Genomic DNA, 15049 nt, shown 5'->3' with positions numbered 1-15049 from the left:
GTTGTGTTAGACGCACTTCATGGTCGTTATAACATTTCTAGTTAAAGTATGATTAGTTGTGTTAGACGCACTTCATAGTTGTTATAACATTTCTAGTTAGAGTATGATTGATAGTGTTAGACGCACTTCATGGTTGTTATAACATTTCTAGTTAGAGCATGATTAGTTGTGTTGGACCCACTTCATGGTCGTTATAACATTTCTAGTTAGAGTATGATTACTTGTGTTAGACGTACTTCATGGTATATTTAGTATACTGTCTTTAATTTAATGATATTCAATTTGTTACATTCCGTCGTACAATTATTTATTTAATTTGTTATTTAGTGTTATTTATTTATTTATGTTTATCTTCATAAACATTGTCTTGTTTTGTTGTTGCAGTACCTGTAATGTCCTTTTAACCAAATATAGGGCTAAGCAGTGACATATGTCTTTGTAATTTGTCTAAATCGTCAGGCTGCTGTCAAGTTATACTTTCGGAGCTTTATTACTCATAAGACTTTGTTGAGAGAAATTGGGTAAAGTTTTGACATTTAGTTCTTTAAGGAACATTGAATCTCTGACAGTACATGAAACAAACAACTTATAGCAATGTATTTCACTTGTAAAGAAAAATATGTTATATTTAATATTAGTTTTATTCACAATATTTATCAGGATATTTAACGTATTTATTGCTATTAGTTTTCATTTTTTTATAAAGCTTTTTTTTCATTGTTAGTTTAGTATATATATTATGACTAACCTAAATATCCTAAGTTGGTTGAACTTCATGAGAAATTATTAGGATTATGGACGAAAATATCCCTAACAACAAGGATACCTAAGCAGTGAAACAATGCATACCAAAGAGTCTACAATTAAGTAAACTGCATATTGGCTTCTAATGCTTCGCCAGTATAAAAGTATAGCATTAAATATATTGTAATTTTTATGAGGAAAACGCAGTAATAGTATATTTTATTAGATATGATCATAACCGGGTTGACTTTTATTTATACTCTTTGCAGAAAATTGTTTTGATCAGAAGTCAATAATAACTACATAATTCTTTCAGCAGTCTGATAACGTTATGCAGACAATATATTTTTACATCTGTCTCCGAGCAGATAATTTGATGTACATACAAAGACAATGTTAAATATTGCATTACTTTCCCAGCAGTCGGGTAATGTACACTAGAGAAAGCGTTAATTCAAACTTACAATAGTCGGACAGTGATATGTAATGTATATATATCTAGGGATTAATTACAGTTTGTAAGAACAATCTGTTAGGTCCCACATTTTCCTTGGAACTACTTCCTCTATTGCTCAGTCTTTTGAAATTTCAATTATAAGAAAAATTACAAAGGACAGCGAATGAAACTTTGAACACTCATTTTGCAAACGTTCCATAGATTGAACCTGGACATGGTATCGATGGCTACATTTAAGCAGAGAAACCAAAAACAAAAAAGACCTATGGAGCTTCATGGGAAGACTTGACAGATTATGAGACTGTAATTACTGTTTTATCGGTTATGTTTTTCCTTACGTCATCCGTTGATTTCGAGGCTAGAAGCCCATATAACATGATTAACAAGATAAGTGGCAAAGTAAAGGTCGGCAATTAATTTGTTTGTTCTTGAAACCGCAAAAACACACAACTGGCTATCTACATTCTTCAAACAACGGGTATCGAGCCCCGTATTTTAGCGTCTAAGTTAACAAATTTATAGCTGAGCCACTGATTTCAATCAGTGTTGTCCAAATAATTATCTCTTTTGAAATACACGGAAATACTGATATGCTGTGAAACTAATGCTCACACAGTTGTCTCTTTGAAATACCCAGGAATAATTATATGTTGTGAAACTAGTGTTCAAGTAATTATCGCTATGAAATACTCAAAAATAATTATATATTTTGAATCCAGTTTGGGGTCAACAAAAGTGTAATCAGTATTTGTTGTTAAGGGCAAAATTTCATAACTGAATAAACTGGCTCTTCTCATCGCTGGTATCGGAACCTAATTTTTAGCTTTATAAACTCTCAACTTTATCACTGTGCTACCGCGATTCAGTAAAATACTGGGCATTTATATTTTGTAGCTAGAAAATTATCTAATATGCAAAAACCACCATAAACTTTTCGTCCACCTACCGGCAGTGAGATAATTATTTAACACATATTCACAACTAATGACCTCTTCTCTACCGTTTAAAGTCAGATAATTTGATTTAATATACAGTCACATTCTCCATCTAGATATATGATAATATTATTTATAGTTTATGTGTGAAGAGTAAAACGAATTTAAAACATTTTAGAAATTGAGGAGTAAATTTATGTAGTAAGATGTAGTAATATGTAGTAAGATGTAGCAATATGTAGTAATATGTAGTAAGATGTAGTAAGATGTAGTAATATGTAGTAATATGTAGTAAGATGTAGTAATATGTAGTAAGATGTAGTAAGATGTAGTAATATGTAGTAAGATGTAGTAATATGTAGTAAGATGTAAAAAGATGTAGTAATATGTAGTAAGATGTAGTAATATGTAGTAAGATTTAGTAATATGTAGTAATATGTAGTAAGATGTAGTAATATGTAGTAAGATGTAGTAATATGTAGTAAGATGTAGTAATATGTAGTAAGATGTAGTAAAATGTAGTAATATGTAGTAATATGTGGTAAGATGTAGTAATATGTAGTAAGATGTAGTAATATGTAGTAAGATGTAGTAATATGTAGTAAGATGTAGTAATATGTAGTAAGATGTAGTAATATGTAGTAAGATGTGGTAAGATGTAGTAATATGTAGTAATATGTAGTAAGATGTGGTAAGATGTAGTAAGATGTAGTAATATGTAGTAAGATGTGGTAAGATGTAGTAAGATGTAGTAATATGTAGTAAGCTGTAGTAAGATGTGGTAAGATGTAGTAAGATGTAGTAAGATGTGGTAAGATGTATTAATATGTAGTAAGATGTAGTAATATGTAGTAAGATGTGGTAAGATGTAGTAATATGTAGTAAGATGTTTCTGGAAATGTTGAAGGCGGTATATTACAAGATAAAATTTAAAAGAAGTTTTAAGTTTGAGGAAAGAAACATACTTTTGACCTACTTTCGTTAACTTTTCCAGGCAAGTATGTAGAAACAATTAATAAAACTTTGGATATAGTTTTAATTGATATAGCAATTCACACATACACATTTGGTCATTTAAACTAAATAAAGACAATACAAAAACTGTTTTGGATTCAGCACTTTAAATAATGGGTAACCAGGGTTCTCTACAGAGCGTTATTTGTACTTTATAAGAAAGTTTGAAGTTGTTAATTTGGTGAAGAAAATGCTCGGCCATTCAACAGTGTAACGTTGCTAAAATACACTCATGGTCAAGAAAATGTCACAATTTTTTTATGAAAAGGTTTAACGTACATTCACATTGGTAATAGATAGAGTTATTAAAAAAGAAGAACCTTCAATATGCCCCATGGAAGCAGAAAAATTCGCATATCAAACAATTTAGAATAACAATGGGATTTGAAGTCACACCTTAAGCAAATCTTTAGCAATAGCTCAGTTGCAAATTGAATGGGGTGATTACGAAATAAAGCCCTTTGGTCCAATACACCAGTGAGGGTCATATCTTGTGACAGCATTACTAGGTAACAAACAAGGAGTTCATGGTGACGAAGTCTTATAAGCTCCCAGCCACATTTCGAAATTAAACTTATTTTCTTTATGAGAAAGAAGTTAAATTCTCTACAATCATATTCGAACACATGCTAGGGAAGTCCCATGATCCGGATCCAAAGGATGTTTATGATATTTCTCTGCTTTTAGAAGAATAGTAAAATGTCTGTGGAACGTATGCATCGATGTGTGGTAAAATGCTGGTCTTGCCTTTCTTTGAAGGAAGCTAAATATATGTGTATGTTTTTTTCTTCTAGCAAAGCCACATCAGGCTATCTACTGTGTCTATCAAGGGGAGTTGAACCTCTAATTTTAGCACTGTAACTCCGTAGACTTACCGCTGTCCCAGCGGGGGACAAGCAGGAAGTTTAAACCGAAATATTTTTGTTGACCAGTAATTGTTTGTTTGTTTTGGAATTAAGCACAAAGCTACACAATGGGCTATCCGTGCTCTGCCAAACACGGGTATCGAAACCCGGTTTCTAGCGGTCTGAGTCCGCAGACATACCGCTGTGCCACAGGGAAGGTGTCGACCAGCAATACATGATAACAACCATTCCAATGAGCACGACTTACGATGAAGAAGTAGCGACAAGGGCGACACGGGACCAGGTAGATCCTTTAAAATAAAGATTAATTAAACCTCAGTATACTGATTTTGAAAAGATTCAATAATATGTAGGAAAATATTTTACTAATAACTATTGCGCTATTCTCACCGTGGCTTCTCCATTACCACCACCAGGGGTCGGCTACTGTGCAGTCATGATATCCTGGTATGTGTCCTTCTACTATAACGTCATAATTGCCTGGACTGTCTTCTTCATCTATAAATCATTCAATTCTGAGCTTCCATGGATGCAGTGTGGAAATGAGTGGAACTCAAAACTTTGCTGGTCTGGTCCTTTTGAGAACATTAGTAACATCAACGCTACTAACAGGACATCGCCAGCTCAAGAATTTTTTGAGTATGTATCTAGAGAATTAAATACCTTCATTTTTTAAACCAAATTTCTGAAAATAATATGAACATAAACCTATATAAAAATAAATATTATATATTTGTTGTTTGACATTTTTCACCTTAGTTCCGCTCTCCAAATATTCACTATTTTGTATTTGTGTCGTAATAAACATGGCCATGTGTCAGACTCAGAATAAAGTATTTCTTATCTTTGGTTCACATAAAAAGTTTTCATTGTAATCCCATTATTCTGTGCTTGTTGTGGTCCTCCGAAATCAAATAACATGATAGATATAACTTTTAATGACTTTGGTTAAAATTTATGTGAAATTAATACCATTTGTACGAAAATCAGGTGAAAAAAGTCCAAAATGGCCAATCATGTTTCATGTTTATACATGAATTAAACGAGTTGAACTTTAGAATTAACAAAAGAGCCTTTCTCAGGACGGCTGATATGGGTATTAACACTTTTACTGATAATGAGAGAACAACATTTCGACCTTTCTAGGCCATCTTCAGGTTAAGAAAGAGAGAGTTTGAAAATGACCGTTGCCGGACACGTCTTAGGAACGAGAGTGTAAATGGGTACGGTATTATAGCGAGCATTGCAGGTGGATGTTAGGTTATTAATTAGTATAAATACAAAGGTGTTTGTTTATATTGGTTCAATTTTAGTTTTAGTTGCTATATAAGTAGGGCTTCTTTGATTTCGCGTTTGTTTATATTTGTTTCTCTACTTAATATCTGGATGTTTTCTATGGTTATGTTGTGTTTATTTGAGTTACAGTGTTCAAAAACGTGTGAAGGTGTTTCTTTGTGTTCTTTAAATCTAATTTCCATTTTTCTGCTTGTTTCTCCAATATAGAAGTCGTGGCATTAAGTTCACCTGTGAATAAGAAAAAAACTGACCAACTAGCATTTTTTAACCTCAAAATCACTAGAACTGATACACTATTCAAAACAGAAATCTACAGAATAATCATCCATACTAGATTATACATTCCTTAGGAAACATGAAACAAAACAAAAACTCAACATACGAAGAAACCATATAAACATAACCACAAAACTATTTTTACCCCATAAAATGAATGATGAAATCAAGAAAATAAAACAATACTTCATCAACATAAACAAATTTCCTCAACAAACCGTGAAAAAAAAATATGCACACACCTAAACCAACAACAAACAAACAATAAATCCCAAGATACAACAAACTACAAAACCTTATACTGCTGCATACCATATGTTCCCGACATCAGCGAAAGAATAACCAGCATTTGGAAAAAAACTTATAACAAAACACAACATTCCAGTGAACAACAGATTTATTCGAAAACCAGGTACAAAACTAAAGTAAAAACTAGACTGACAAACACAACACGCACATAATTTATAAAATGCAATGCAACAAGACTTCTATATTAGAGAAAGAAGCATAAAAATGGAAGCTAGATTCGAAGGACACTAAAAAACACCTTCACACGTTTTTGAACATTGCAAGTGAAATAAACACAACATAACCGTAGAACACATCCACAAATATAAGTAGGTAAAGAAATATAAACAACCACGACATCAAAGATGCCCTACTTATACAGTAGTTAAAACCAAAGTTATACCAATATAAAGGAGCATCTTTATACCTATACTAATTAATAACCTAACATCCAACTGCAACACACTCTACAATCCCGTACCAGTTTATACTATCGTCCCTAAGATGTGTTAGGCAATGCTCGCTTACAAACTCTCTTTGACAACCTGAAGGTCACATAGGAAGGTTGAATTGTTGTACTCTCTTTATCAATAAGAGTGTTAATACCCACGCCAGCCGTTCTGAGATACATTGTTCTTTCAAATGGGTTTCTCGTCATCAAGAAAAGAGTCTTTCCTTTTCTAGGAGTTTACCTAATAAAATAAAACTAATTTAAAGAAATTTTATAGGGTGCTTTTGGACATTTCTGCAAACCCAAAGGTCACAATATTCAAAAACATATTTATTCACATATGAAATGAGACTTCACTATATAGCTTGCAATTTCTACTGTCTGAGGAAGACAGTTGTTAAATCTTTAGAATATATATGTGAATAGTAAATAATTCAATCTCTAGAGGGCGCTATTGCTAAGGACGAAATTTATCCATTTAACAGATGTCCGACATCATTTTTTCATGTAATATTTATACATTCTTAAAGCTGGCTGATTTTCTTAACATAAATATTAAGGTGAATTTTTATTAATTCATAAAGAAAATGTGAAGATTGTATGTGTTCCTGTTTGTGTTAATGACTCATAAGGTTGGCTTTTTAAGACTATATTTCATATTTTACTCTTATCACCACTATAATTGTGACATGACAATAGAAGTAGAATATTGTCACAGTATTAAATAAACTTACCATGTATTTTAATATGGACACATAAGCATTCGTGTAGATTATGAAATTATAAGTTCCAGAAAGTTTAAACTTTCTTAACCTTTAAAACTTGTGTACCTGAGAATTATCGAAAAAGCGATCAGAACATCATACATGAATACAATCCAAATACAGGATAATCCCTAAACAATCGTACATGAATACAATCTGAATACAGGATAATCCCTAAATATGATGTTAGATATATAACCAGTTTAAGTGCTGATTACCAGTAAGTAAATTCAAATAAAACTAGATAATGACAATGTTTCACTGTTATTTAATACCGAGACAGACAAAATGAAACATTTTAGCATTAGGGTCTCCAATGAAAGCAGTTTACCACAAGAGAGTTTGATTTAATTTAGTTTTCCATAGTATTCGGCTCGCTTGTTTATTTCTACTATTGGGTACTTTTGTTCTGTTTTTATCACTGGTATCGTAAACTGTGAAGGGGCAAGAAAATCGATTCTGATTTATACCACGTGACAGTATTTATCATAAATTCAAAATGGGTGAAATTTGGGAAACGAATACCAGATGAAAAATGTCTTTAGTATAAGATTTATTGTCTACTTTTTTTCAGAAACTTTCATGATGATTGCGTACAGGGTCCTTAGATTATCTTGTTATTTCCATTACTTTCCTAAGTTTATTTACCTGAATAATTGTACTATGTATTTGAACCAGATTTTAGCTATGTATACTGCGAAACATAGTGAATAATAACAATAATATATATTTCATGAACATGCCCATGTTCAGTTAAACGTGTGATATTGCAGCTCGATTATACACATTAAAAAAAGATATAAGTGAACTTATTAAGTAATTTTTTCCTCACTAAGGTCCTTAATTTTCGGTTAATTTGTTTTATGTATTTATGGTGTGTGTATAATTTTCTAGTTTATAAAAGTTTTCAGAAAGTGTCATTTAGTCTGAATAGTGCAAAATTATTCAGAACTCAAACGCCTTTTTTTGTCAAATAGTGTTACTGTGTTTGTCTCAATGTAAGTTTTATTACAAAAGTTTGTGAACTATATAGTTGCTCGGATGAGAGTAGGACATGAGCTGAAAAGAGTACTAATCGATGCTGAACTTACCTGATTTCTTTCTTTCTAACTTCTTAAGACGAGAAGTTTTAGAAATACATCTCAGCACCGGGATCGACGATTTGGGTGCCCCCAGGTGGCAATTGCTAATATGTGTTGTCTTAGTGTTTACCACTCTTTATCTGTCATTGTTCAAAGGAGTGAAGTCGTCTGGAAAGGTATGGTGGCTCCGTCTGGTAAGATAAAAATATTTCAACCTGACATCAAAAAATTCAGTGATTATTGCCACGAAACTAAATTTACAAACTGGTATTTCAAATTTAAAAAGTAAGTAGAGGATACTACACCATCAACAATTATTAGACGATGACATTGTATTCAGTGATAAGACCAGAACAGCATTAGACACCGATAACTCTGAACAGAACTATAAGACAGATTATTAAACACTAGAAATCAAAATAGATACAAAACTGTAAAACAGCTGAAATGGAAAATAACTTAGACTTTGTGCCATTTCACAACAACACACATGTATTTATCAACCACAAACTTGTGCGAACTAGAATAACTGACACGTTGTTTATTTAAACGTAACAACACCTTTCTATGACGGGTTCCGAGGCAAGCATGTTTCTTTATATAAGGTATTTTTTAAAATATGGTTTCTATACAGTGTTTGACGTTTTAACTTTTGTTATGAAATACCCGAATTTCCTTATTCTATCGCGTGTAAATATTTCTATAAAAAATACTACACAAAGACTGTATATCAATTAAAACTATTGTCGTTTATTTTGTTAAACCGTGTTTAATATCTGTCATAGTCTACATTGAATTTCTATACCATATAACTCAAGTTATGCTGTTTTTAGCACAAATTCTTTACACTGAATTATACAAGGTATGCCTTAGAAATAACAATGTATAAAGCCAAGATGGGGATATTATTAGAAAGAATACAGTTCACAAAAATAAGTTAAGAGCTACATTAAATACATTAAACGTGATGTTGCAGACAAGGAAAGGATTGGCAAGAACAGTGCATTTCATGACAGGACAAAATTAATATTAGAAACGACACTACACACAAATACATTGGAGATAAGAAATTAATAGTGGTATTATAAGTTTAAAAAGGTGAGAACAAGTGGTATAAACAAGTATAACACAAAAATAACGTTAGCTGTGACATAACATGCGATCATAACACAAGAAAACAATAAAGTAGTACTGTAACAGAAATGAAACTGAAACAATTTTAACACTAATGTTACACCCTAAAACACAGACCGTATATGCAAGGATAATGTAGGAAAAACGTTAAAAGTGTCGTCATACGTAACAAAATCACTAAGAAAATATTGGTAAAACCACTATATGAAACAATAGCACTAGAAAACAACATTAAAAAACACTGTAGAAAATAATGAGAGTCTGACAACATAAGAACACGTTATAGATGAAAGTAAAACGTAGAGGTGTCATTATAAATATTTATAACACAAGTCACACTTGACGTACAATTGACATGGGTGAAAGGATTAGTAGGAACACTATACGAAACTAAAATGCTCAAAAAATTAAAGGGACAAGTACGTGTTCTTATATAATTTATCTCAGTGTTCCAAATGTGATAATATTTTTACTTTTTTTGGGTAATTTGCCTCATTTCACTTCCATGTGTATCCATTTTCAATGTGTGATAAACGGTAAAACATGGAGAAATAAGATTATTAAAAATGACCAATATCACCAACAACTGATATCCCATATGAAACAATACTTTAAACAGTTTGAGTGAGTTTATTCAAGAAATGTTTGAAACATCCAATATCTGGTGTGACCTCCACTGTCTGTGACACACTCCTGACACCGATTTGGCACACTTCGAATCAGTCTGTTGATGTTGTCTTGGGGTATGGCAAGCCACTCGTCTACAATGGCTTGTCGGAGTTCCTGTACATTCTAAGGAGGGTGCTGGCGTTCACTAACATGCCTCGACAACATATCCCAACAATGTTCAATCAGATTGAGATCTGACGGGCCACTCAAAAGTCTCTATTCCTTCCTCGTTAAGGAAGTCCATACACAGTCTGGCGACGGTGGCTCGCGCGTTAACCTGCATGAGAATGAACCCATCGCCGACAGCATCGGCAAAAGGCCTCACAATGGGTTCCAGAATTTTGTCTCTATATCGTTGTACGTTCAGAGCTCCTCTGTCGAATATGAGTATGTCCGTGCGGCCACCCAAGCACGTGTCTGTCCAGACCATTACAGAACTTTCTCCATAAGCGTCGAGTTGCACAATGTTACAGGTAGGAAATCGCTCTCCTCGGCGTCTCTACCATCTTGCACGTCCATCGTTGCCAGACACAATGAACCTGTTCACTGGCCCATTGACGAAGTTCCCAGTCCAGGTGCTGAGCTGCAAACTCCAACCTAGCTGCACGGTGTCGCGGTGTCAGAATAATTCCTCTTGCAGGCCGTCTGGGCCTAAGGCGTCTTTCGTGCGGACGATTGCGAACTGTTTGGGTCAACACCCAAGTTACAGTGGAATGCTGAAGGTCATTTCGCATTGACCGAACCGTAGCTAACCTATCTTGCTGAGCGGTAGTCGCGATGTAGCGGTCCTCGCTGGCTGTTGCACTCTGAAACACAGGTCTAACCGTATATGGAAGTATAACTTAGGGAAAACGTTACAAGTGTCATCATACGTAACAAAAATACGGGTGAAAGTGTTAGCAAGAACAGTGCATTCCATGACAGGACAGAAATGATATTAGAAACGCCACTACATTAAAAGACATCAGAGATAAGAGATTAGCATCACATTATTATGTGCAGCGATAACGGCCTTGACCTGGTCTCCTGCCATAGGAGTTCGTCTCCTGGTAACGTCGCCAAAGTCGATTGATGACGCTTGGTGACACATTGACGCTCGGTGCCACCCTCCTTTTGGACTGCCCTAGCCACCTTGTTTTCTGTCAGATGGCGCCTGACTGCTTGAGTACAAAAGATGAAGGTAGACACTGACAAAACGAGCCGCAAAAGATCTATGTTGGTCTTTGTTTCGAGAATTAATGAGGGATGCATAGTTTCACGTAACAGCCTTATATAAGGTACCTTGAGTTGTATTCTCCTTGAGTGAGGTGAGTTTTGTTTGAGCTGCTTCAAACTTCACTCGCAAGCTTAAAAATACACTTGTAGACGAACGGATGTTTTTCATACATAAATTTAGTTATGACAAAAATATCCTGAAATATGTACTTGTTCCTTTAATTTGTTGAGCAGTAAATAAAAAGTAACACATGATAAAAGACACTAAAAAATGAAAACAGCTTACAGATTATAAAGATTTTACTAACTAAAAGTAACACTATAAGAATACTGCTATGTCATATATAGCAGGATGGCTGTTACACGTTACACTCTATACATTAGCGGAAGAATAGTGTCAGTAAAAAATACATATGTATCGCTATACCATAGATAAGTATCAGATGCCACACTACATTAAACAACCGAAACGTTTAGTTAAAAAACAGATAAATCATATTCACATATTTAATGTTATTCTTTACGTTACTCGAACCTGTTTTATAAACTGAAGCAATCTATATTTTATTTATATTCCAGGTTGTTTGGGTTACAGCGACAGCTCCTTACGTCATCCTTACAATTCTGTTGTTACGTGGTGTTGTTCTTCCAGGTGCTGTAAATGGAATCAAGTATTATTTACGTCCTGATATCCATAAACTACTCGAGCCGCAGGTCATCACTTTTAACTATTCACGCTTTAATAGCTCAAGATATTATTATTTTATGGCGAAAACACACAGTGTGGCTTTCGCACGGCTATTTTATTACTGGTGTTGTAATTGTTATCTAGCTTTTAACACAGTACGATTAACTTCATCACCAAGTTAATAATATCTTTTAATTAACTTGTAAGCCTAATTACTACAATATAATGTTAGCCTTTGAACCTTGTTCTGTAAAACAGGGACAGTGGTAAGTTTGTGGACTTACAACGCTAAAATTGGGGACTACTCCCTGCTGTGAAAAAAAACAGCTTAATGTGGCTCAGCTCTAAAAAACAACAACAAACAAACAAACAAATCTGTAACACATTATTATCACATTTTGCATCTTACACATCTTGTAGTTTATTACAGTATTATGTTACTGTGCTCCTGTAGTACAGTGTTATTAGATTTGTACCTCTTCCTGTATCACATGTTATTTTCCAAGTTGTGCTCCATTACAGTATTATATACTTGTGCCTATGATTATGTAACGTTACGTTTTGCACTTTGTTCTCTGATTGAGTATTACTTACTTATGCTTATGGTTATGTAACATTACGTCTTGCACTTTTCTCTCCATTACAGTATTATTTACTTGTCCTTCTGGTTATATAACGTTACTTTTTGCACTTCGTTTTCTATTACACTATTATTTACTTGTGCTTATGTTTATGTAACATTAAGTTTTGCATTTTGTTTTCTGATTGAGCATTATTTACTTGTGCTTATGGTTATGCAACATTACGTTTCACACTTTATTTTCTATTATTGTATTATTTACTAGTGCTTCTGGTGATGTAACATTACATTTTGCACTTTGTTTTCTATTACAGTATCATTTAATTGTGCTTAAAGCAGTGTAACATTTCGTCTTGCACTTTGTTTTATAATTGAGCATTATTTACTTATGCTTATGATTATGCAACATTACGTTTTGGACTTTGGTTTTTTTACAGTATTATATACTTGTGCTTATAGTTGGGTAACATTACGTTTTGCACTTCGTGCTCCATTACAGTATTATATACTTGGAGTCTGGTTGTGTAATACAGGGTGCATAGTTAAGTAATGTATTTTCTAATTTAAGGGAGTATGATAATATAACATATATGGTGATATCCCTAGGTGTGGATAGACGCAGCTGTACAGGTGTTCTTTTCTGTTGGGGTGGGTTTCGGAGTCCACCTTACCTACGCTTCATTACAACAAGTTTCACAACAACTGTTACAGGTAAGATTCAAATGTGAAGTTTGAGCTAATACGGCCACACATGATATTTTTTAGAAATGTTAAGTCCAACTGTACTATGCTTTTATATTAAAATACAAAGACCGACGATAGATTCTATAACACTGATTACGACACACAATTAATATAACAATTACTATTAAAGACCAACGATAGATTTAATAAGTTATTATGACCCATAACTATTATGACAATTATTATTAAAAATCACGTAGATAGATTTTATAACAGTGATTATGGGCCCGGCATGCCCAGGTGGTTGAGGCACTCGACTCGTAATCAGAGGGTCGCGGATTCGAATCCCCGTCACACCAAATATGATCGCCCTTTCAGCCGGAGGGGCATTATAATGTGACGGTCAATCCCACTATACGTTGGTAAAAGTGTTGTCCAAAGGTTGGTGATGGGTGGTGATAACAAGTTACCTTCCCTCTAGTCTTACACTGCGAAATTAGTGACGGTTATCGCAAATAGCCCTCGATTAGCTTTGCGCGAAATTCAAAACTTAACTAAAATGACAACTTTAATTAAAGAACCTGGTTATCCAACTTTTTGGAAAACAGAAAATGTAGAGTAAATGTAGAGGGAACTTTCTTGGAGTTTTTCACTCCAGAAGCTGGAGTTCCTCAAGGAGGGGTTGTTAGCCCTATTCTCTTCATCATATATGTAAATAATATGTCATTCAAAGACCCAAACCATGGATATGCGTCTCAGTTTGCTGATGATGTAGCAATCTGGAAAAGTGCCCCTACACCAGAAATAACAGCCACTAACTTACAACCACAACTAAATAGATTATGTGAATATTGTGAAAAATATAGAATTAAAATAAACACAGCGAAGACACAATTAGTAATATTTTTAAAATCAACGAAACATCAGAAAGTTCAACCTCAGATCTACATGAACGGAAAGCTTCTCCAAACTGCTACATCTGCAAAATATTTAGGACTAACACATGTTTCTAAACTTACATGGATAAAGCATGTAAATAACATAAAAACTAAAATTTGGCGAAGAATAAACTATGCTAGGAGTCTAACTGGTAAAAACCACGGAACAACACCAGTAAACATCATTAAAATATACAAGACATACATTAGACCTGTAATAGACTATGCAGCTCCTGCATGGATCAATGTAAGTGTAAAACAAATTCAAACCCTACTCCAAGCATTACAGAATACACTAGTTACATCAGCATACAGAGTACCAAAAACCACTTTCTCAAAGTTCATACATAATTAATCAAATACACAAACAATACCAGATAGACTTCTACATAGTACAATAAAATATTTTGATAAAAATTGGCGAAAAATGAGTTGTTATGCGAACTAGACAGGTATTGCATATGTGATGAAGAGAGACCTAAACACCTCTCCCCGTTAAATCTATACATTAGATCACTAAGACAAAATCATTTAAAATAATAATAATAGTAATAATAAAATAGAGCCAAAATAAAACAGGCCACCTACGTTCTAGACTTATTAAAAAATGAACAATATAAATGGACATTGCCCTGAAAAGGACCAGTTTAAAGCTGATATTATTACATATTAATCAGTCCATTTCAACAATGTAATGGAAGGAGGAAGAGGTCTGGTGTACCTGACTCTCATGGGTATACAAAATATATATACCCAAACACCCAGATAGATATTATTAAAGAACAACGATAGATTTTACAACAGTGATTATGACACATGACTAACATGACAACAGATTTTGTATCAATGATTATGACACATAACTACTATGATAACTGTTATTAAAGACCAACTATTGATTTTATAACTGTGATTATGACGCATGACTAATATGACAACTATCATTAAAGACCAACGATATATTTCAT

At 33.6% G+C, this 15049-nt stretch overlaps 1 pseudogene; it reads left to right on the top strand.

Moving 5' to 3' along the window:
* The window catches only part of LOC143232452 (sodium-dependent dopamine transporter-like), an 80887-nt pseudogene that overhangs the window by 44659 nt on the left and 21179 nt on the right, over positions 1 to 15049 (top strand).

The sequence above is a fragment of the Tachypleus tridentatus genome, chromosome 11 (assembly GCF_004210375.1).
Source record: "Tachypleus tridentatus isolate NWPU-2018 chromosome 11, ASM421037v1, whole genome shotgun sequence".
NCBI classification, from domain to species: domain Eukaryota; kingdom Metazoa; phylum Arthropoda; class Merostomata; order Xiphosura; family Limulidae; genus Tachypleus; species Tachypleus tridentatus.
Note: the sequence above shows the minus strand (reverse complement) of the source record. Positions and strands in the feature narration are given on the sequence as shown.